This window comes from Manacus vitellinus, unplaced genomic scaffold (assembly GCF_001715985.3).
Source record: "Manacus vitellinus isolate BGI_N305 unplaced genomic scaffold, ASM171598v3 scaffold_6_pilon, whole genome shotgun sequence".
Classification (NCBI taxonomy): domain Eukaryota; kingdom Metazoa; phylum Chordata; class Aves; order Passeriformes; family Pipridae; genus Manacus; species Manacus vitellinus.
The window spans coordinates 28,598,349-28,622,196 of NW_021940750.1; the positions used below are offsets into that span (position 1 = coordinate 28,598,349).

Consider the following 23,848-nt stretch of genomic DNA (forward strand, 5'->3'; position numbering starts at 1 on the left):
CCCTGACATTCTGATCTACTGAGCATTCTCACACCAAGTATACTTCATGTTAATCAATGTGTGACTGATCAGCTTAAATCAGTCACGTGGCAAGGACAGCAGCATGATACACAATCTTCCCCAGCCACTAGTAGAAAGCATTGAGAAATTCTGGGCACTGCTAAACCCTTAGAGAAGCTTTTGTATGAATCGACAGCTTAGATGCATGAGAGCAGGGAAGAAGGGAGAAAATGTAGGGAAAGATGTGTCATCCCCAACACCTCCTTCTCCAAGCTTATAGACAAAGCTCTCCTTTAATATATCTAGCTTCTCTTTTCATATTCCAATGAGTTTAGCACTAGTTGACAACATATTCAAAAAAATCCTTAGAATCATAGAATGATTTGGGTTGGAAGAGAATTTAAAGATCATCTAGTACCAACCCCTCTCTTGTGTTTATCATGATTACAATATTTCATTGAAATGGTCTCAAGCATGCTTCTCTAATTACATAAGCAACTTGTGAAAAAAACCCTAATGTTTGATTTGTTTAAAAAGAGGCCTCATCAGTGTCATAATAATTTCTAGAAGGGACCAGGGGAAAAAAAAAAAACAACAAACCTTTTCCATAGTAAAAGCTGAAGCTGTTTCCTCAATCATTCTTCTATGTAAGCCCAGTCACTTCAGTTTTATAAATCACTTTAGATGAGCAGCACCTCTTCTTTGTTTACTGTTCCACCTATGTTGTGTTTCTTTTTCAAATGGTAACTACAACTTTGAGAACATATAAAACAGCTCTATAACATCACCAGGAGGGAATTAAGAGAAGAAAACCAACCTTATTTTGAAAGGCTGCTAATAAAAAACAACATAGGATCCAATATGACAAATAATTCTATCTCCTTTGCTACACATTTCATAACAGTGATACCAGGTTAGCTACCCTGCTGCAAGAAGCAAGGGAATTTAGACTTACCTACAGTTCCAGCTTGATCTGGAAAAGCTGTGAAACAACATATACTCTAAACTACAATTTTGGTTTCTGTGTACCTTCATGAAAGACCTGCCCCAAAGTACAATCATGTCACTGAGATCAAAAAAGCATTCTTGAAAAAACTTTTGAAGTGCAAAGGAAGAAGTAGACGCACATTCATAACAGCATTGCGTGCCACTGTAACCATAGCAGAGCTGAGCTCACATAAGGCTGAACACACTTGAAATATCATATAGTGGGAAGAAATTTGAGCTAATTCAGGTAAAGAAAAAAAGTTATCCTCCCTAAACCATCACTGTTACTTTCTGCTGTAATAAAGTTCCCTAGTCCTGGCCTTCATTTCTATGATTCGTATTGGAAGTATATAAGATCTGACAAGATCAATGTCAACATTATTATGGGAGTAAGCCAATAATTGTATCATTCTAAGTTTCTATTTCAATAGCAAGGAAGAATATCAAGTTCTTCAATAAAAGAAAAATACTACAGGACCATCTACAAATAAAAAGCAAAAAAACACATCTACTTGAAGAACAGATTTTAAATTGAAAACATCTGAGATGTGAGTACATGTGTTCCGAATCTGTGGACAGAGATCGACTGAACATGAGCTAACTGAAACTAGCTAATAGTAAAGTAGAAAAAAAAAAAAACAAACTAGTCCTGCTCAGCCAGCTTTGAGTAATAAATATACTTGCTATGATGTTCCATCTTTGTCCACTACATTATTTTGAAAATTAATAGAATAAGAAACTGTAAGAACTTGCTGAAGTTGAATTTGGAGGGAGAAACACCTGAACCAAATCTTGCTTCCTGGGGCTTTAGACTAGTTACAGGAGCTTTAGACAGTTACAGAAACTTGATAAGGCAGCACAGTGCCCAAGCTTATCTGTTCTACTAAAATAACAGTGACCATCAATCTTGACAGTTTTAAGAGCAGAATTAACAACTTGATGTCCTTACTTTAATGCACATTTATGTGAACAGATAGTGAACTGCAAAGCTAGAACTAACCCCTTTAAAGAACTTTATTTCAGAAGGGTATTCAAGGTTGGGAATGAACAGTCAATAACATGTAACAGCAATTTCTTCCAGCCTTCAATAATTCTAGAACTATATGTGTAGGTTTTTCAGCCACATGACTGTATCCAAGTTGAAGCCACCCTTGGTGCACAAAAAATTCAAGGTTTGCTGCAGTAAGGAATACAAGCCACACCAGCCAGGGCTCTCACTCAGAATAAGACATCCTGGATCTAGTTCTGCTCAGAGGACAGTTTAAAACATTTATGGAATGACACTGAAGTAGACAGAGAAGAGACCAGAGTCGCAGGGATGCATCTTTCAAGTTTTTACCACCATTTGCATGCATAGTTTGTGTTATATTCATACCAAGTTAAGAAGTTCTTACTGCCATATGCAATGTATTTCATTTGCTTTCTACACTGATTTGTTAATTTGTGCCCAATATAATTCTTATGATACAGAAATTATTTCCAATGCTTTAGGTTTTCATCTTTTCCAGGAATGTCTAAATTATTCTCTAAAAACACTTTCAGCATCAGCCAAAAGAGCCTCAAGAGGTAAAAATAATTCACTTATTCTAAAGGAAATAAACCACAACTATAAAAAAAATTAATAGAATCATATTCTCTTACATGAACACCTGAAAAGTCTGAAAGCAGTTTCTTAATAGCCATTTCTACATTCAAGTGTTACATGAAACATTAACTATTTTCTAACAAATAGAATTCTTACTTGGGTAAGGGAGAACCAAGTAGAAAGAAAAATGCAAAATATTACAAATATAAAATACATAGTACAAAATTAATGTAAATGTTCATTTACAAAATGTAAATAATGTCACCGAGTGTGTTCCACATCAACTTACACTGTAAGAATTCAGTAGTAAGAATTGTTTTTGCCCAGGTGAGGGTGCAGATTTCTACACTGTCTGGTTTTTAAACCTCCTTTAAAAGTACACTTTTTAAAAGGATTTGACTTTTGCTGTGATATTCCAAAAACGTCACAAAAGTATATTTTTTGAATATTACTCCCATCATTTCAGTTCTCTTATGAGAACTTAAAAATCCCAAACCAAACACCCCCAGTTTTATTTGGAAAAAAAAGGCCCAAAACTCAAACATCAAAAAACTGACAAATAATATTATTCAATAAGATTAATCAGAAATTTCTTACATTATGCTGCCTTTAACACAGAATGCAGCTGTAGAAGACACTCCTTATCTCTTATCCTTCAAAGATCTTTATCATGTGCATCATCTAACAGCAATTTTTATACTTGGTCTTACAATATTCTTAAACGAAAAAAAAGGTATTTCAGATGTGTTCCCTTTCAAGAAGGACAAACAAAGTTCAAATGTAAGCATTCCTGTAAGGACCATCTTCCCTGGTTTCACTAGCTCAATCATCAATATTCATTGTGAAAGGTTATTTTGAACTAGAAGAATTTTATTTGTTCTATTTTTCTGGTACAGAACTGTCTAACAGCACAAGCAGAACACTGGCCTCTAATAGCCTACCCAAGGCATACCAAAGCAGTAAAGTCTGCTTTCTGTTGTTCAGGAAAGTTTCATTAAAGAGCTTATTAATAAAGATTACATTGAGGCTCTACATTTGGATGGGCTGCTTCCGAAGCATTTCTACAAGCAATACAACAGTTACCAGCTGGAATTCCTGGCATGCTCCCCCTAAACGTCTGTTTACAGGAGAGAAATGGAATATAACATGATGCTTTGCAGACTCAGAAAACTGCATAAACTCTTAAGTCCTTCATCTAGTGTTCAGTCACCAGTATGACTAAACCTGGATTTGATGCAAAAAGCCCAATAAACACTTTCTGTTGCAATTAGTCTGGCTCTACCAACAAGACACCGTTCACACAAGAGCAGCACAGCTGTTGTATACTGGAACAGTCTCTATGGCAAAAGAATTACAAGAATTACAGCGCTATTTATCAGCATAACACACACGGGCTGGAGGGCATTTACCAGTAAAGCAGTGCAAAGTGAAAACAAAAATCAGGGCTGTAGTGACACCAGTGCATGAGGCATTGAGAATAAACATTCTCCTTTAAAGAATATAGACATGCAGCCAGATTCTGGAACAAACTTTCATTTTTTCAAACGCTGTGTATAAAGCCCTGTGCAACAATCCTAACTATGCAGTTGCCTAATCAGGGGTGTAGACTCCTCTTCTTTTACCTCCTTAACACAGAGGACAAAACATAAAACATGAAGTAAATGGTACCTAAGACATGAGGCAAAGTGAGGAATAGCTAGAACAGGAAACTAGATACATTTCTGTCTACTCTACATTTTCAAACCACAGGTCCATTTTTCTGCTGTGTAGCTTTAATTGGAAAGCCTCTTTTCATATTTTTGACAAATTCATAATTCTAACTGAAGCATACTTTTGAAACTAAGATATTAACAATTTGTCATTTTCTTTCCTCACCATCTCCCTTCTATCTCCTACTGGGAACAACATATAAATCCAATTATAACTCTAACCTTTTGTATCACCCCTCTCCTCACCCTTTTTTTTTTTTTAAGTGATTGTATTCACCAACACAACCATATTGGAATATAAAATCCATAAGAAATACCTAAACGCCCAGACATCCTTTTAAAAAACTGAATAGATTTCTAATCATATTCAGCTTCAGAAGAAATATCACAGCATGTGTTTCATGACAAACATCTTTATCTATGCTACTGGATAAAATGAAGTAGCTACTTTCATTATTCTTTCCAAGGAAATTCACAGTAAATTTCTGTAACCTCACACAGAAGTTACATTAATCTATGGTTCTGAAGTAGCTTTAAATACAAAATAGAAGACAGAGCAGTGATACATCAAAACCTGCTTCTTGCACACTACAAAGCACAGTCTTACCGTTTTAATTTCCGCAGCCTCTGTGTTTATGCTTCCTGAACTGCATTTTGACATCATGATATCAGCTTGTAGATTAATCACATAATTTGCAAGCTTCGGCTCTTAAAAACAACAACAACAAAGAACTATGAACTATAAAAATTATTTGAAAAGGGAACTATGACAGCAGGGTTAATTGTGGTAATTCAGTTGCATACAAACATTTAAATGTGTTGAGCCAACACTACAATTGGCTGACAGAAATGAATTATTTAAGTTCACTTTGAACATGAATTGTTTTAGTTTACTACTAGAAACTAAAATTCAAAAAAGAGTGATATAGAAGATAATTTTTGGTAGCTTAAATGTGCATGTACTTCCCTAATCCTATTTACAGGTTACTATTATTAATAACAGGTTCATATGAGAAATACAGCAGTAGAGTGTTCAATATAATTTTACTATGGTCTGTAAAATTGTACTGCTTTTTCCATGCACATGCACTTTGATTTCACTTGAGCTAAACATTAAAAAAATTAAATCAGAATTCAAACTTCCTTAAATTATTTCAATTTGTAGCTGCAAGTAGTAGTCAACTCATGAAAAAGCAACAACCATTTCTTCATATTACATTAGCACGTATTTATTTAGTAAAAGTAAAAATATTGTGCATTTAAGATGGTGATTTAGACATAAAACTCTGAAAGACAGTCATTCGTGACAGTGAATTTCTACATACATTAGTCAAATAAATATATTTTTACATGTAATATAAAAATATAACTTAAAGCAAAAATACCATATATATGCAGATCCAAAGTGTTCTTAAAATCTAAAATAAAAAATTTACACAATATATACATACACCTAAAAGTATGAGTTTCCCCAGACCAGAAAAGAGAAAATTTTTAAATCAATACTGAAAACTTAAATGCAAAATGGATCTTGATGAAAATTTCTACTCCAATCAGTTCCACAAAGTTAACAAGGAGGACACTCCCAAGATTACTTCAGTATGTTCATTTTTACCTCAAATGCTGATGCTGAGCTTTTCCAGAGTCTCCAAGGCTGTAATTTTGTTTCACCCTAGGTAACCTAAAAGGCAATATAAAGAGAGAGCATTTTAACATGAACTGCCATAAAAATCAATTGTGCCATGTGGTAGTCTGCTTTCTTGCATTTTAATATTTAGCTCTGTAGCAAGAACACATGGTCCTTCAAAATCTAATTATCATATGTCCTTTTCTGGCTAGGGATACAGACAGCGTCTGAAAGATCAGCCTCAAGTGCTCAGGAGATATTTGCATGTTTTGTTTTATCTGCTGAAGTAATTGCTAGCTGAGGCCAAATAGATTTACAGCTTTCCTCCCCTGTGCTCCCTCTACATATTTCACCTAACACAGTAAAGAAATCTACAAGAAAATTATCATTCAACACATTTAAAAGAAAATTCTGAAAAAATCTATGTTTTTCCAGAAAACAAAATAAACAGTTATTGTTTTATTTTACAACAAGAATACAAAAGGAGTGCAGCACAGAAAATCTGATGAATATTGCATTCATGTATAAAATAGACCTACAAAAATTTTATTCCCAGGGCTACATTTTAAATTCTTGTTTGCAGCATACATAAATATATCCTTTTTTCACGACAAAATACAGCAAATTACTGCTAGGATGCAGTAAGTAGAACTTAGATTTATTATAACATGTTCCTGTTATGCCTAGGTTATTCATTTATTCACTGCCTCTAAACATGAACGAAAATATGTATTCCATTCAACCAGAAAATAACCTAATAACAGAAAACTGCCACATCCACGGTAAAAATACAGAAATATACTCCCCACTGTATTTGCAAGAAAAGCTAAAAGGAACAATATAGCATTTGGCTACCCCAGCATAAAGCAAACACAAACAGAAAAAAAGGCTCAACCCTTGCCAGTAAAGCTAATGCCATGTGTGGCTTCACAGAGCAAATTTACTTTACTGCCTAATCGCAGATGGCAAACACAAAGCACCCAGATCAGTAGGTAAGATCTGGAAAACCAAAACGTATGTAATTCTCCACCAACCCAAACCGCTTCCTTTGGCACATCAAAGCCGAGAGCCAGAAGACCGCGGCTTTAATCAATCGATCGGCAGGCGGGAATTACAGTGGGCCCTTTGAATGCCAACCCAAAACCAGACAGGCCGCATTCCTGAGATGCAGTCAAGGTCTAGTACAAAACAGCGAGCGTGTATCGCATTAGCATCTAAATGGCCTTGGTGCACCCGCTCAGACAAAGCCTGGTGCGGTGTGGCCGATCCTTCCCGATCCTTCCCGCTGCCGGCCGCGGGCACCTGCCGCCGGGATGGCCCTGGGGACAGCCCAGCACTCAACAGCCCACACGCTGGAGCCCCAGCCGGCAAGGCTGCTTTTACCACATTAAAAAGAAAAATTAATTTATATAAAAAATTTTGCTCCGTAGTGTCCAGGCATCTTGTTAAAAACAAGCAAAAGGGACAAAAAGGAAAAATCAATTACATAATTACATTTTAGAAACTTATTTTTTAGCAATGTCAATGTGTGCTATCAAACAGCAATGCTACCCTTTTTTTTTTTAATGTTACATTTTCTTCTAAGAGCTCAAAATTCACATATTTTTTCAACGGGTAGAACGTGAGAGTTCCAAGACAACGAGCTACTTGGAGAGTCTTAACTCCAAGACACACCACAAACACAACAAATACTCGAAGAAAAAAGTACCAACATGAAAAAAAAATCGGTTCCTATAAAGACATCAAGAGAAGCATCCAGGAAGTGACACAGCAGGTACTTCTGCAAATCTCCAGCACTCTAAAAACCTGCAAGCAAACCACGAGTTACTTCTGCAAACCTCAGCCAAGATCTTCAAGTATCTTGGCTATTTGCTACTGAAACACTTGCTAATGCAAAAACCAGGTAGCCGAATATACCAGAGGATACAAACAAATCAACGGGTTTTATTTTTATTTCATGGGTTTGGAATTCAGCCCTTGAAAATAATCACATTCATATGATGTCCAACTTGCTATCAAAAAAGGATGACTAAAATTTAGAGTAAAAGACCTGCTGTAACACTATAAGCAACTGACTGAATCTGAAACACAGATTATCAAAGTTCTTGCGCTTGAATATCCAATTCTCTCCATCAAATAAATCATTACTTAAACTGTTAACAACTTGAAAATGAAGTTATCTTGCAAGAAGTTCTATGCAATTGGGCTCTTAAGCTCTCAATAGAGCTATGATAAAGTGAATAATCTCCATACAAATACAAATGAATTCCAGCATGAACCCAACTCCTGCATTATCAAAAGGGAGTAAGGTAAAAACTGCCATTATGACTGGGAGGAAAAAGTCCTTCTAGGCTGGCATCCTGTCTCTCTATAACTACAGCTGGTTGCAGATGCTGGGGGCAGGGGTGACTACAAAACAGGACTTATCCTTCTCTTCCATGTGTTATTCCAGCAACTTCACATTTCAACCATTTTTCTTTGGTTTATTGTGATCCAAACAATCGAGTTAGTCAGAAACAGCAGTACTAACTTCTTTCTGCCTCAGATTAACTCCAAACCAAAATACTCTTATCATCCAAGGAACTAAGCCTTCTCCATAAAAGCCAGGTAACACACTTCTCTAAACAAAAAAAATCTGAGTTATACAAGCACTCTGAAAAACATTTATTAGATTTAAACTTATTAGAATTAAATTATGCCACATATTTAATTCGAGTTTTTTCAAGCCACTGCATAGAAAAATAAAAATCACAGGTAAATTTATAGATTCTAATTTATAGGTACTATCATATCAGTATCACAGGTAGGGATAAGTGATCATATCCATGCATTTCTTTATCATTTGGTACTTTACCTGGGTACCAAATTAATTACTTGTGATGATTTACTTTATTTAAAGGTTACGTTCAAGCCTTTCAGGCACCTACGTCTTTCGACAGGAAGGCAATTAAGCAGACATTAGGGCAGGGATTTCTCTCTTCCCCAATTTGGGGGCAAGCTGTGAGGCAAGTACAGTTCCAAAGCATTAATTATTCTTGCTTAGGATAAGTAAAAGCAGCAGCTGTCCCCTGAATATAACCCCATGTGGAGACTTCAATCCCATTATTTGCATAAACATAAACCCTTTCTCTCCATGTGGCTAAAAGTCAAGCTCCCCATATTCAACAGCTCTGTTATCTCTGTGCCACAACATCCAAAATTACTAAGTGTTCTACATTACAAAAGGCTTTCTCTGAAGTCAGTAATTGCATCATGCAACACCAACAGATACTTGGATTTTAAATAAAGCTCTAAAACTTCTACCAACTCTAAAATGAGAGTTCGAATCTCCTATTGTTGGTCATAATATCAAGTTAAGTATCACCCAAGAACCAGTGTACGAATTCCAGCCTTAGATCACCCCAAAAAAGTGTTCCTTATTAACTGTGCAAACTAACTCTTCCTAGTGCAACCTTAAAATGCACAAGTTAGCACATTATTTATTCCATATTTTAAACTTTGTAGTTTTTAATGTCTTCCTAAAAAGGAAAGACTACTAGTCTTCACATGTTCTTACCCTGTGAAAAACTTGCGGAATTTTCTTTTATGTGAAGCTGGGATGAAGTAAAGTCCATAAAAATATGTAGCATGAAGAAACTATTTTTGCTCCCAAATTCAGAAGACAGTCAAAGCTCCACCGATACCACAGAATCCAATCTCCAGAGAGAGAACACCAGAAGGGAGAAAAAAAAACCACAGTAAACAAAAAACATACTTGGCTCTTTCATTTTATTGAAGGAAAAAATGTGAATAATTTCTAAGACATTTCCATAGGGCCCCTGCTTCTGTTTTTTTTATTTTTCCTTTTGGAATATGTAAGAATGTCTAAAGGTGAAGATGCTGCCCAGTAAAGTGGTCAACATCAGCCCTAGAGATATTTAACAGATGTGTAGATGTGGCACTTAGGAACATGGTTTAGTATGGACTTGGCAGTATTACATTGATGGTTGGATCTTATGGTTCTTTTCCAATCTAAATGCTGTGAAATTCTATAGTTCTATGAAAATGCTCTGTGGCATACAAAGAGTGTTTCAAGGACTCTCAGAGAAGATGAACAGAATTTCCCATGATGGCAAGAATGTGCATGATTGTAAAATGATCTGAATTAATTCCAAAATGGAAAAGATACTGTTATTTCCCTCCATGTAAATACATGCATTTAGAATACAACATGAGCATTCTGTTAAATTTTTTTCGGTTAAACAAATTGCAGCAGAATGTATCAATTAACAATTTTAATTTTTTTTAATGCATCAATCTTCATTTTTCAGTATTGTCCAATAAAGCCAAGATTTGTATACTATCTGGGGTTCCAAAGTGGTGAGAAGTCAAAATATTACATTTTATCAGTATAAAGCTTGAAGCCTCATGCAGTATTTTCACATCACATGTTATCTGTAGCCCTGTTGACCTTCCAGAACAATTGACATGATACTGACACTGAATCAGATATATTCAAGAATTTACTTGGCAAAAAGGTAGTGATGGGAGAGCTGAAGTCCTTATCTAAGATAAAGTGGTAAAAAATAACAGTACAAGATGAGACATACTTGTTTTGTGTATTGTCAGTCCTGAAGTAGAGGTAGAAAAAACTAGAATGGTTTGAAAAGATTTGAGGACTTCTTGTGCTGAGTAACTTAAAAGTTTTCACTGATGATAAAAAACTTTATTTTTAACAGATGTCTAAAATGGAATTCTTAGGTTTAGGAGTAAATATGGAGTCATGACTGAATTAAAAAAATAAAAATACTCAAGATCCACAAAACCCAACTGGAACAGCTTCCTCTCCCCAGTATGTGGGGTTATAGGAGTCTAAATATTGACTGAGAAGCTTTATATTTTAAAGCTTTTTTCCCTCCTTTGAAAGCCTTTCCCATTCTGATCAACTAGGAAAGGTAGAACAAGGTTGAACAGATAAACCACCAACCATGTCAGTTGTGAACTAATTGGTTCAAAAGGGTCCTGTCGCTCCAACACTGCTGCAACTGAGCACCACTAACCCCTGCAGGGCACAGACCCAAATCAGAAAACACATCCGTTCCTGATTCATCCATCTCTCAAACTTCCACAGAAGCAGAGTGAATGCAAGATAAAAAAAAGGAAAAATTGAGATAAAATAGGTATCCTTGAGAGAGTTCTCTCAATGTATATTAATAGGTATCTATCTCTAACGCCAAGTCTACATTACAGTTTTCAGTCCTTTCAGTCCTTTTCAGACCTTTTCAGCCCAGTGCAGCGTCAGTCCTATTTTCCACATCAGCTCTGCATGTTACATTTATTGTGATGGATACTCTTACTATGTGGCTAAAAAACAGTATCCAAGTTGTTCCTCCTTGTGGAATGATAAACCAGTTTGTTTCAGTTTTTGAAGCTTTTCTTGCTACTATGACTTTAAAAGAAAGGGAGGTAGAGGGGGAGGTAATTTTTTTACCCTTCATTTCTTAGAATGGAGCAAAAGCTATTCCTGCATATATGCAAAAGTATTCCCAGCTATGTAAATGAAAGGATTGTTCCAGACAAAATTAAGTTGTGGTTTACTGAATACAGCATTTACCAAATATTTATTTAATGATTATAGAGGTAGATTAGAAGGAAAGATAATGAAATTATTGTTAAACAATTACACTTTTTTGTATTATTATCTAAAATTACTCAGGCCTAAGTAATAACTTTCAGGCATTAAATCCCTGAAAGTGGTACAGTTGATGGCTTCTGACACTAGTTTGGGTTCTGGAAGCAATGTAACTAAGTTAATACAGTACTGGGCCTGCCAATTATCTCTTCTGCCAAGCACAACTCAGAATTAATATATTCCTATGCTTGTTTCAATTCCAGATCCTGTCTGTATAGCTGGCACAATACTGCATTGAAAAAGACACATGTATCTACAGGACCCTGGTCCAGCCATCAGTCAAAGAGAGTTACTTCCTTCCGTAATAATAAAATACAGTCCCGTAATTTAAACACTTGTGAACTACATTTTTAGGGCAGAATATAAACATATATAAACATACAACTTTGAGTAGAGACTTTTTTTCTAAAAATAACAGTAGATCTTGCTTTATCTGGAATTACCAGGTCCACGAGCACTGGTTATCAAAAAATAGAAAATATTAATTCAAAGAAAGAATCCTTTTCTTACCACGTTAGTTGTAGTTTGCACAGAAGTTGCCTAACCATCGATCATTATGTCTGGTATCATTTAATAACCAAAGTATAGCAGCAGACGTTTTACAGGTTGCTGATTGCAGCAACATTCAGTAGCCAACATCAAACAACCATCAGCAAAAACTCTGAGGCATTTTCTTATTTCATTAGTTCTCAGTTTTCAGAAAAAAATGAGGCCAAATTCTGTGGGGCTGACCTGACAGCTCCATCAGCAGAGCCTGATATAGCTCCCCTTTCTGCTGGTGTCCTAAGGTTCTACTCTGGATACATTAAGACCTACCAAAAAAAAAAAAAAAATAGTGACAGCCTGGCAGGTAACATTCTGACAGAGATGACAGCAGAATGAAACAAGCGGTGGAACATATCTCCACCATTCCGAATCTGGGAAAGTTCAGATTCACACACAATCTTTTGCAGTTCTCACTGTATCATTCCTCAAGTCTGGGCAGCTCTGTAAACACTTCAATTCTTTCACTTAACAATGAGTACTGGACTAGGAGTACTTTCTCGCTCTCATTTATCCTCACAGTACCCTGCAGATGACCAATTCCAGGTCAGACTGACTATGTTTCTCCAGAGGTCCATCAAATCCAGGCTCTCTGAAGACATCCATGAAGCAGCACAGCACAGAAGTGGAGATCAGGGCTGCTGTAATGAATACACAGCCAGATATGTTGGATCAGAAGCAGCACTGCCAGCATTTAAGTGACAAAGAACTCAATCTGGTTGTGAAGGAAAGGAGCAAGTTTCTAGAAGCAAACCAAAAAACATGAATGCGATCAAAGTCTTGGAAAAGCAGAGATACTTCAGATTAAAAAAAAACAAGCCACCTTACTAAAATTTTGTCTTTAGACACCAAATAATTTTGCTTAAAAACAGGGTGATAATCAAGCATTTTAAAGTAAATTATTTCACTATTAACATCCCAATACACCAAGTCCAACTAAATCAGAGGCATTAACACCCCTAATTTAATCTTGATTTATATTGGTTAGGTTTACATATAAAGTTGTTGCATAACTACCCTTTCCATCAGTTAGGAACTTATCTTGCTTTTGTAGCTTTCTTTAGAAACAAGTGCATACATATTGATATCATTTAGGTTGATTCACAACCATCAAATACAGGCATCTGATTAACAAGGAGAACAGCATCACAGCCATTAACATTCAAGTAATCATAGCATTTAGCTTACTAATTGGTATATTTAATTACATAGACAATTTTCTCCCTGCATACTACAGTGTATTTGGAAAGAATTTACACCTTCATTCATGCAAACATATCTTACATTTTTCATAATAATAAATAAAAAACTTTAAATTATGCAGAATAAATATTTAAATACAAATGGCTTTCAATTTCATTGACTAATCATTTGCTTCTATCAGCTAATGAGCTGCTTATTTGAGTAGGCATACACAGATGCACTAAGATGCCCAAAGAGGCAGATAATTGATTAGTATGACTTTCACAATTACTTAAGCAGATTACATTCCTAACTTTCAATGGAGATTTCCCTCTTCTTTCTCAGAACTGCTTTCTCAACACTGAACAACAGGAAATCTCTCACTTCTCTTCAATTAATTACTTTAAAAATGGCCATTTTCATAATATCATAATTTACAATTCAAGCTACCTCAGCATCTTCCAAATACATACTAAAAATGCTGAAAAAGCATCCATAGGCTGTAAGTCTAGGCCTCTAAGACTTGCAAGAGAAATACAGTTTTGAAATGAAATTTTAAAGGTATATAATTTTTACAAGTTTGACCTTGCTGCACAGACAAGCGGTTAGACACACTTAGACTAATCACCTAAAGCAATGAAGCTATTTCAAAAAGTACAAGTGTGTTAAACTCTTATGAACAAGCTGTCACTGAGAAGAGTGACCTTATTACTCCTCTTCTAGTCCGATTAAACACGTGGCATATGCAGAAGTTTAACGTACCATCATTTCACTAGATTGGTATTTCATTTTAGCTTTCTCAAATATGCTTATAAAAATCTGTAGTTGGCTGTACAGTCAAAGTAATCACAGAAGAAACACATCTCTGATGCAGACAAAACATAGGAAAGTCACTTTACATTTTATCGCTTCCCTTTCATTTTCACTCAGCAGTAAGACAAAATGCTGTATGATAAAAGGTTCCCAGGCCTCACTTTAACATGCATTTAATGTGGGAAGGTTAAACACCCAAGAGCATCACTCTTACTCTTCAATCTATACACTGTCTCCTCAACTGTTTCCAGGTAATTTGTGACCACACGTACAGTCAGACAATAACAACAAAATGAAAGAAATCACACAGAATAAGCTGTTTCTTAGATGAAATGATCTTGCTAATTCACTTTACCATAAAACTTTAGAAATGAAGCTTAACAACAAATACCACAGCCTGGGGGTTTTTCTCTAGGCAGAAATGCCATCTAAAATGCACAGCAAGCTACAGCCCAAGATCCAGTCTATGCTCCTCACAGGCCTAACGGGTAAAAGAATTTACTGTTTTGAGTAGCACCTCCATGATCATGTACCCCCTAAATAGAATGCAAACTTTTACAGAATCTATTTTATATTAAGGTTTGATGGCTTTATCTTTTCAATTAACCCTCTAGACAGTCACATAATATCAACTGAAAATATTTCTGCATTAAGTATTGGCTACCACTTCATATAAAAATTACACATACAGTCAACCAATATTCTTAGAAGTATGCTTGTAAACTTGAACTCGTAAATATTGTTTATCCTATAAATCCAACAGGAAACAAGAGTCGAGTTTAGCCCATACTTGAAGCGCTCAACTGGTAACATTGAGAAGCACACTGTTTACATTTTGGATATTCTTGACTAAAGATCTAATATAGCCAGTTAAGATATATCACCATTCAATTATATATGATATCAAAAACATATCTAAGATGTACCACCATTTAATTACATGTTTTAACAAAAACAGCGGTCAGTTTTCACCACAAAATTGAGTTTAGCCAATGGAAAAAAAAAATTCCAAAACCATGGTCTGGAAAATTTGTATAGCCTAGGCCCACCCCTAGTTCTACTCTGAAGGCAAATTTATGGGATGGGGAGAAACATCTCACTCAAGCTGTGGAGAAAAAAAATCAGAAAGTTTTCCTGATTTACAAAGGTAACTTGCGACTCTCAACTAGTCCAACTTGTTACTTTTTAACTTCCGACATAATTATATAATGACTTCTGCTCTGGATAGTCTGGGTTCCCAATGTTTTGGTTTCAAATGAAGGATTACAAATCTCTACCAGGTTGATGGTGAACAAACTAGGGAGTTATTCTGTTTTGATTTGGGTTTTGTTTGGGGGAATGGTGGTTGGTTTTAGGGGGTTTGTTTGTTTTTTTAAATCAGGACAATGATTTCCCCTGCCCTCACTAAAATATAAGCACTTTCAAAAGCTTTTAAAGCTAATCAAATTATACACAAAAACTTGAACATATAATTACAAAAAAACCTTATCCCATCACTTTCATAAGAATAGAAAACTGGATAAAGGAAACATTCATTTTTTATGTTATTAGGTGTTGATTTGTATCTGATTTTACTACTGTCTTGGAACATATAATCAACTACATTTGAGGAAAAATGGAAAATAAGTCCTAGAATTTTAAGCAGTTTCTTGTACAGATCCCTAATTATGGAGTCACAACTCCAAATTACCATTAGCTAAAAATGAGAGGTTTTAAACTAGGCATAACTTCAGATCTGAAGTTTCCCAAGCTAACAGCTACAGTCTAAGTGTTCTATCTCAACTACCACACTACGATTGTTGTTACCTTTGCTAAGAAGCAGCTCATACCTCAGAATAGTACTCGCTAAAGGAGTGTCATTAAATCCAATTGTATTTTTATTCCACTTTCATAACATAATGTAAGGTTTTTTTCCCCCACTTTGGTTCATATCCTAGATTTTCCACAGCTGACTTTCATACACAAAACAACAAGATTACTGTAATAACACACCTGTCTATAACAGAAGCTATTAACAATAAAGTGAGAAAGTAGACAGATGAGAAAAACATGAAGCAATTATTCCAATTAATAGGTGAGAAAAGTCAGTATTCATAAAGGAACACAAGTGGAAAGTGGTATTTTGGATTAGTTTTCATGAGACTGCAGATTCAATCTGATGGCAACCTAGTGCTAGATGAAGCAGCCCCACTGTCACTGCTTCTCTAACAGCTTTGACAATTGCCTGACTCTCTGGGAGAAAACTCGTTCAGCATGCTACAACCAAGTGATTTTTTTTTTCCCTTGACCTAGGCAAGTTTTCTCCTGGTACAGCAAGCTGAATTAAGTAGCTGATGGGAATCAGAGGAGTATTAGAGCTGGCATGAGGAGAAGGTTGTCATCCATTTTGACAGCCACTTGACTGCCTGCATTACAGAAAACAAGGAAATTGGATTCAACACGTTTTTGACTGTCATTTAAAATCACACACCAGCTTCTCTTCTCTACTGCCAACTGTTGCTGAATGGTGTTACACTAATGACAATAAACCTAAAACTTCCAAATCCAAAACTTCTGGCTGTGTAGTCCATAACTATTTGAATGGTGCAAAAGGAAACAGAGACAGCAGACAGCAGTAACAGGATGAACCGATAAAAGGTTTTAACAACTATTAATAGCTGGCAGTCAATGTACACATTAGAAGCATTATTGGCGTACAACTCCAAATGCTTGCCAGAAATCAGCACCTGCTTCATCATTATGCCAGTCACTACATTTCCCTAAAATCATTCAATAATTCCTTGTAGACCCTCATACAGTAGGATGGTCAATAGACAGTTTTAACAAATCATCAATTTTGTCACTAGAAACTTATCTTCTATTCAGTTTAGGCAATACAGTCTTGAGAAGACCATTTTCCAGAAAATTTAGTATTAATCAAGGCAGGTTTAACTTCTCAACTTTGACACAGCAAAGTATTAACTATGCAAAGATTACTATAGGGAAAATTGCTCATCTCCTGGAAGCTGCTTGTATGTCTTTCAAAGACCCAGGGAGCTCATAAATGGTTTTGGCATTCTTCCAGTCCTTTTTTCAATTAAATACTTGAAGGCAAAAATGCATTGCCTTCCTAAAACCTACACACTTCCTCCTCCAGAGCTTCATCACCTGTCACTGCTCAAACTCATTCCTATCAAATCCCTCCGCTGATGATGTAGCCACACTTCTTTAGTGGAAGATTTCACTAACTCACAGTCTTTGTGATTAAACAGGAGACAAGTCAACTGATCTATTCAGCATATAAGCCTATGGACTTGAACACCTGGGTATACATTTATTTTTTATTTATAATCTTTGAAAGTACACAGACAGCTTCTTATTGCCTTGTCACAGCTTGCTATCTTTCTTTAGTGTCAATGAACCCATGAGGCTGACACTGACAGAGTTCAATATTCTCTAGAAATAATGAAGAAAGGGAAAACTTTCCCCACACACTTTTTTTACAAGTAGCAGAAAATTGTAAGGCAGTGCATGAGACCTTGCTGACAGTAACTGTAGAAATAATGAAAGAGATAGAAAGATAATCCCATGGCTCTCAGTAACATGCTTCTGTCACTTCCCCCTTACAGTCTCTGCCATTCATGCTGATTCTGTTCATTACACTGGTAGAAAATATTCATATTCCAATTTTCTTCTTATTTTGTTTCCCTGTTTCACACACAGAAACAGGGAAGACTAAGTAGCAAGAAGAATAAATGACAAATACACACACATCTTCCTGGGGACTTAAAGAACATGCAGCAGAAACAGAGGTTCAAATATGGGTTTGTTTGGGGCTTGTTTTGTTTTAAGAAGTAGTATACTTTTTCATGCTCATTATCCATCTCCAAGAATAATTTGGTTTCTACAGTCTTGGAGGTCATTGAGACAGCACTATGTCAGACAGCAAGAGCCACGAATCTTCAGGAACTGGGGAGAGGGGCATGTGATTCCCCCCCCCTCCAAAAAATAATTTTTCACAAACCTCACATCACTTCTTAATAACTTTACATAGCAAGTTGCCAATATGGACATATAACTTTAGTGGAAAGATAGCAAAAGGTTGTGGGTCACTAAAAACAATTGACTGATCAAAGCATTTTCTTTCATTTTATGTCCTCTTCCAAAAACAAAAGCCATCAACCACAAAGGTATAGCAAGGCAGACAGGTTTGCCTGCTCAGAAATACAAAGCTTCAGTGAGGAATTAGAAGTCTTACTTGAGATTGATACCAGACACTAATATCCGGATTAAAGAAAATCAAATATAATCAATGAACATTATGAATTCATAAAACCCCAATTCATAAGTCAGCTTAAACATATTTAAATGTTTTAATGTACAGAGGCAAATATATAAACATCTAAAAACTGCCTTTTATTTATGCACTTGAAAGTTCAATTCAAAGGAGGGGGTGAAAACAAAGATACCTGAATTAACTTGCCAAAACCCAGTCAGTAAGGTAAATTAGGTCTTCTGAATCCTGGGAAACGTCCTAACCCCAGAGAACCTCTAGAAGTTTTTACTATCAGCTACAAGGCAACTTCACCTTCAGATAGGTAGGCCTTGCTCATTTCTTCTTGAACAAGAAAATATAGAGCAAAAAACACCACAAAAGGCCAGTAACAGTTTAAAGAAGCTGTAAGAAACCTGATCTAGATAAGAAACAAAGCAGACTTTCCAAACGAAAGAGCAACATGAATTGCAAAGGTAGCCAGCCCAGACATGCTTGCATAGCCAAATCATGTCAATGGAGTCAAACAAATTAACTTCAAAAAGCAAGATGTATTTGCCTCACTTCCTAAGGAAAGGAGATTTATGCAGTCAGTAAGTGGGTAGGTCAAAAACTCTAATTCAGTTTTCAAAAATAGAAGATAAAAAAAAAATTAAAAATTCTTATTTTCAAGGAGACCAATTATTATTACCACTACCCAGCTACTTATCAGCACCTCAGCTGAGGAAAAGGTTGCTACATGGCCTGACAATTTATCAAGAATCAGATTCAAAAGGAGGAGACAGACACTGGCAATCAGTTTTTAATAATTCACAGTAGGGGGGGGATTGGGGTCACTTTTTTTGTGTGTGCATCTGTGTACAAATGAAAAACCACCAGGGTATTGGTAAGCAATTTAAAACATCCAAAAAAATCCCAAGGCCAGTTAAAACAGCCCCAAACTTGTTTCCAGCAATCAGTCCTTCAAGTCAGCAGTCACCCTGCTGCATCTCAGATCTCTCACATTTATTCAATGAATCCCAAGGAATTGATTTCTTTATGAAGAATAACAGATTTAAAACACAGGCAGAAACAGATCATGCCTGCTTACATCACAGAAGTACAGAGCCACTGACATAAAGAGAAAGAAAGCACAGCAAACCAAGTTATTCTACTATTACATTACCAAAGATCAAGAGAGAACACTTTTGGTTCTTTCCCTTGGTAAGAAGGGACTCAAAAGTAACACCTACACCAACCAAAACACAGATCAGATTCACAAGTAAGTTGCACTTCAAGGAAAGGTCACGACAAGCGGTACTAAAGTCTCTTGGATCCAGGAGTGTTTATGAAAGGAGAAGTTACTCTTCCTTCTTTTTCCCACCAGAAGGGGATTTCAACACCTGCAGCTGTGCAACAAGGCAAGCAAATTCCTTGATACTGGTTTCAGTTCTCTGCTTCTTGACCTCATAAATTTGAAGGTGACAAATGTCATGGAAAACTGATTTAACTAATGTAGTCTGCAAGACAGAGCAGAAATAACACGGGAATTTGAGAGATACTGCTCAACACACAAACTTGAAAAACTGTGATGTTACTAAGTGAGGTGTGCAAGATCTACCAAGAGTTCACCTAATATAATATCATGGCATACATTAAAGTGGGCACTGCTTTATTATCTAGATTATGCATTCTAGAATGCTTACTTTAATTACATTCCTAAATCCACCACATCCCCAAACGATCAACACAGTTTGAACACCAAACCTTGCCATTCCAATAAAGACTGCAGTAACTTCAGCTAAAAAGTTAACTTTTAGTTTTTACTATGTATCAGGTTTCTTCTCTTCAGGTTTATCGTGATACATATGAAAGTCACAAAAGGATAAAGGATAACAAAAAGATATCTGGAAGATGTAAAGAAAAATCATGCTTTCTGATCTACACCAACTATTCTTAGCCTTCAGTATAGAGTATTCTAAAAGCATACTGCACACAATTATACAGACACTCCCGCTCTACACAATACTATAATTACACTTCTAGTTTCTTTAAAGGTAGCCACTTCCTAAAAAAATAAATAAATGAATAAAATCAAAGTTCTGTTATCAGTCTGAAGAAATTACTGCTGAACACATGAAGGTGATGGGATACAGATGGTCAGGGGTTACATAGCTAGGCATCAGGACACAGGAGCCAACAATGTAGCAGGCTCAGGGTACCCCCTAGTTTGTATCACCTACATGAGAGGAAAAAAAAGGTCACAGAGAATTACAGAATAACAGAACAACTCATCTCAGAATGTTCTGATGTTCTACCTGCTGCCTGATAGACTTAACCTATGCCCTGAAATAAAAATCCTGTCTGTAGCCTTAGCACTTCCTATAATGCTCATCACCCCTAAAGCCTAGAATCCTTTACAAAATCTTTCTGAACTCTTGCTTTCACTTATACACTACAGCTTATCTAAAGAGAAATCAGAGTATTTCAGCTCTATTATCCATTTTACTAAATGAATCCTTGCTCTTCCAGGAAAAATACACGTTTGCATTTGGGTTTGCCAGTAATTCGCATTCAGTACAGATCAATGCACATTTAGTCAGTTCATACTGAAAGCAAACATGGGTCAAGTCCTGATACTTGGATTCTGATCAGCTGTGTTAAAGCAAATCCATTCACTTTGCTGAAAAACTGGCAAAGTATGTATTTTAAAAGCAGGAAATGAGAAACATCTATGGACTGCACAAAAAAAATGGCAATATATTGGGTTTTTGAACTGCAGGGTTTGCTTTTTTCCTTCCTGTAGGCTACAGATGACCAAGGTATTTCTAAAAAAAAAAAAAATAATAACTTCTAGAAAAACACTGGTGTAACATATCAGACAAAACAGTTCTGTTAGCTTCCCTCTACCAGTAACCAGTGGTGGACATGTACGAAACAGTATAATCACAGGGCAAGCAGAAGTACCATGGACTAGCCACCTTGCTGTTTGCCAAGACTGAAAAGATACTCCTGTTTTTATAGTCTCTGATGATTTTCAGTATAAATTAATAGATTCCACTTTCTTGTAAACTTCTGGCATTCCCAATAGGCTGCTGCACCACGTCTTTTAGTTATGCACAGTGTAAAGGAGTATGGCATTTCTTTCCAATCTGTAGAATACAGAAATCTTTCAAAAACAGGGCAAACAAACAAACAACACTTCCTTATGCTACTTTTTTCATGACTCTCTGTTTCATGTCTGTTATCCCTTCACTGGTATGTCCTGCACCGGGTGAAAAGCTTCAGTCGATTTTCCATCTACCTTTCTCTAAGTTTAATACAGCCCTTTTAGGGTAGAAGAGAGATGAAGAGAAAATACCCAAGCTGAATTCAGTATTACATATATGGACTTGGAACAGATTTATACAATGGCATATTGATGCCATTTCATTCTCAATTAATTGTTAATTCTAGTATTCATCACGCTGTGATTGCCAAGTACTGAGCTGCCACTTTCACAGAACTGTATCACTAAGATGCTTTAAAGAACTGCAGTAGCTAATTCAGGGTCAACACTTCTGAATATTTACGTAATTTTTAATTCTACAGATTAATTGATAAAGTAACAGTCCAATTACTAAACACTATACCTTCCAGCTGAAAACTTCTAGTAGCACCTTCAAAGGTCACAGACCACAATGTATCTTATAGAGACAGACAATGGGAAAGACTCTCTTAAGAGAAGAATTTAGAATAATTATGGTATAATAGAAATGAACTTCAGTTTGTGTCTGTATGAACTTGCTAAAACAAGCACCACCCAGCCTACTGAACACACACGTGCCATCAGCATTTCAGCAGAGCATCCAAAGCGGCTCATTTGAAGAAAACGTGTAAAACGGTGCAAACCGAGTGTCTGCAAAGTTAACTGTTTTGGTTCCCACGTTTAGGAAAACAAAAGAGAAAACAATCTCCCAATCTATGCACTTTCACCAGTTGAGTCCACCACATAACTTGAAGACCAGAACCTTAACACCAAAATACTCAGGACTCAGAATACTGATCACCATAAGTGCCAACATTCCTCGGACTATTAGCTAGTAACTGAGATTCACCAGTCACTATGAGATTCACTTTTCTGAAACACTAATTTTTCCTTAAATATAATACACAAAAAAATCCTTTTTTTTTTTTTTTTTTAACAGGTATCAGTATCACAACCCTTTTTCTACTCATTCAGGCTACCTTACCTAACACAGCAACAAACTCCTGTGCAGTAATATACATCTTTATAATCTTTCTTTTTTTCAACGCACAATCACACAGCACAACGTCTGCCTTCGTTTACACTGGAAGAGAACGGAAAGGAAGCAACGTGCGGAGCCACAGGAGTTTCTCACACCGCCTTTCACACCAGCGCTGCAGATTGGAAACTCCTTTACAACCCCCACCGCTCTCCTCGGGCCCACGAGGACACGGCGGGAGGGCCGCGGAGCCCCCGGGGGCGCTGAGCACAGACAAAGCCGAGCGGGGCCCGGGGCGCGGCCCGGCCGGCCGGGCCCCCGGCCGGCGCGGGAGCTGCCGCGGAGCGCGACCCCGGCCCCGGGAGCCAGTGCTGGTGCCGCCTGGCGGCGGAGGAAGGGGCAGCGCGTGCCCGGGCCCACGCGTGGAGGGATGGAAAGCAACCCTGCCGCCATCTCCTACCGCATCCGGGGCCGGCGGAGCGCGTGGCGGCGACAAACACCGCGCGCTCGGCCGCCATGCTAGCTCCCCGGGGGCCATCTCCTACCTGCTCGGACGGGACCTCAGCCGGTCGCTTCACTCCATCTACGAGGCCGCGTCTCATTGTGCTCCTGCTGCCGCTCGCCCCCCCCCGCCACCCCCCCCCCCTGCCGCGCATTTCCTGCCCCGCGCCGCCGCCTCAGTCCCCGCAGTGCTGTAGGGCCCCCCCTTCCCCCAGTTTCACCTGGGGCCCGGGACGGCGCCCCTCCCTCCTTCCGCCCCGCTGGCTTAACGGGCCGGCGCTACGCAAAACGGTAGCGCGCCCGCCGCCCCTGCCCGCCCGTCACCAACGGGGGCCGCCTCAGCGCCCGCGGCGCAAACCCCGCTCGCGCAGAATGCCGCCCTGCGCAAGTCACCGCACGCTTCCGTCATTCCCCACGCGTATGAGTAGGTAGCCCGGCGTATTGGCTAGGCCGGGGCCGGGTTAAAAAGGTGAAAAGGTTCGCTGAGGCTGGCCAATGGGACACGCGGGACACAGCGGCGGTCCCGCTGAGCCGCCAGGGTCGTCCCGGCGCGTCACGTGCGTGGCTGCGCTCCCCTCCCCCGCCGCAGGACTGCGAGGCGCTAGGCCCCTCCGCGCACGCGCGCGGGCGGGTTCGTGCACCGAGGCGGGAGGCGGCGCCCGCCATCTTTGTGGGGGTGAGGGACCCGCTGAGGCTGGGCCGGCCGTGGAGGGGCGGATCTGAGGGAATGGCGTCGTGCTGTCGCGTGGCAAGCCGTAGGGAAAAAGGCCACC

The 23,848-nt window shown here is 37.8% G+C and overlaps 1 protein-coding gene across 4 annotated transcripts in view; it reads right to left on the reverse strand.

Annotated features, from left to right (window-relative positions):
• Nucleotides 1-23,156, reverse strand: part of DICER1 (dicer 1, ribonuclease III) — an 81,725-nt gene extending 58,569 nt beyond the window's left edge. For 3 of the 4 annotated variants that reach the window (XR_003916270.1, XM_029964102.1, XM_029964100.1), the window contains exons 1-4: nt 23,120-23,156; nt 5,897-5,962; nt 4,889-4,989; nt 601-753 (exon numbers count right to left, since the gene is read on the reverse strand). The gene's annotated coding sequence lies outside the window, so the exon portion shown is untranslated. The remainder of the gene's footprint in view (nt 1-600; nt 754-4,888; nt 4,990-5,896; nt 5,963-23,119) is intronic. The other variant, XM_029964099.1, reaches the window with a different exon arrangement.
• Between the last annotated feature and the right edge of the window lie 692 nt (nt 23,157-23,848).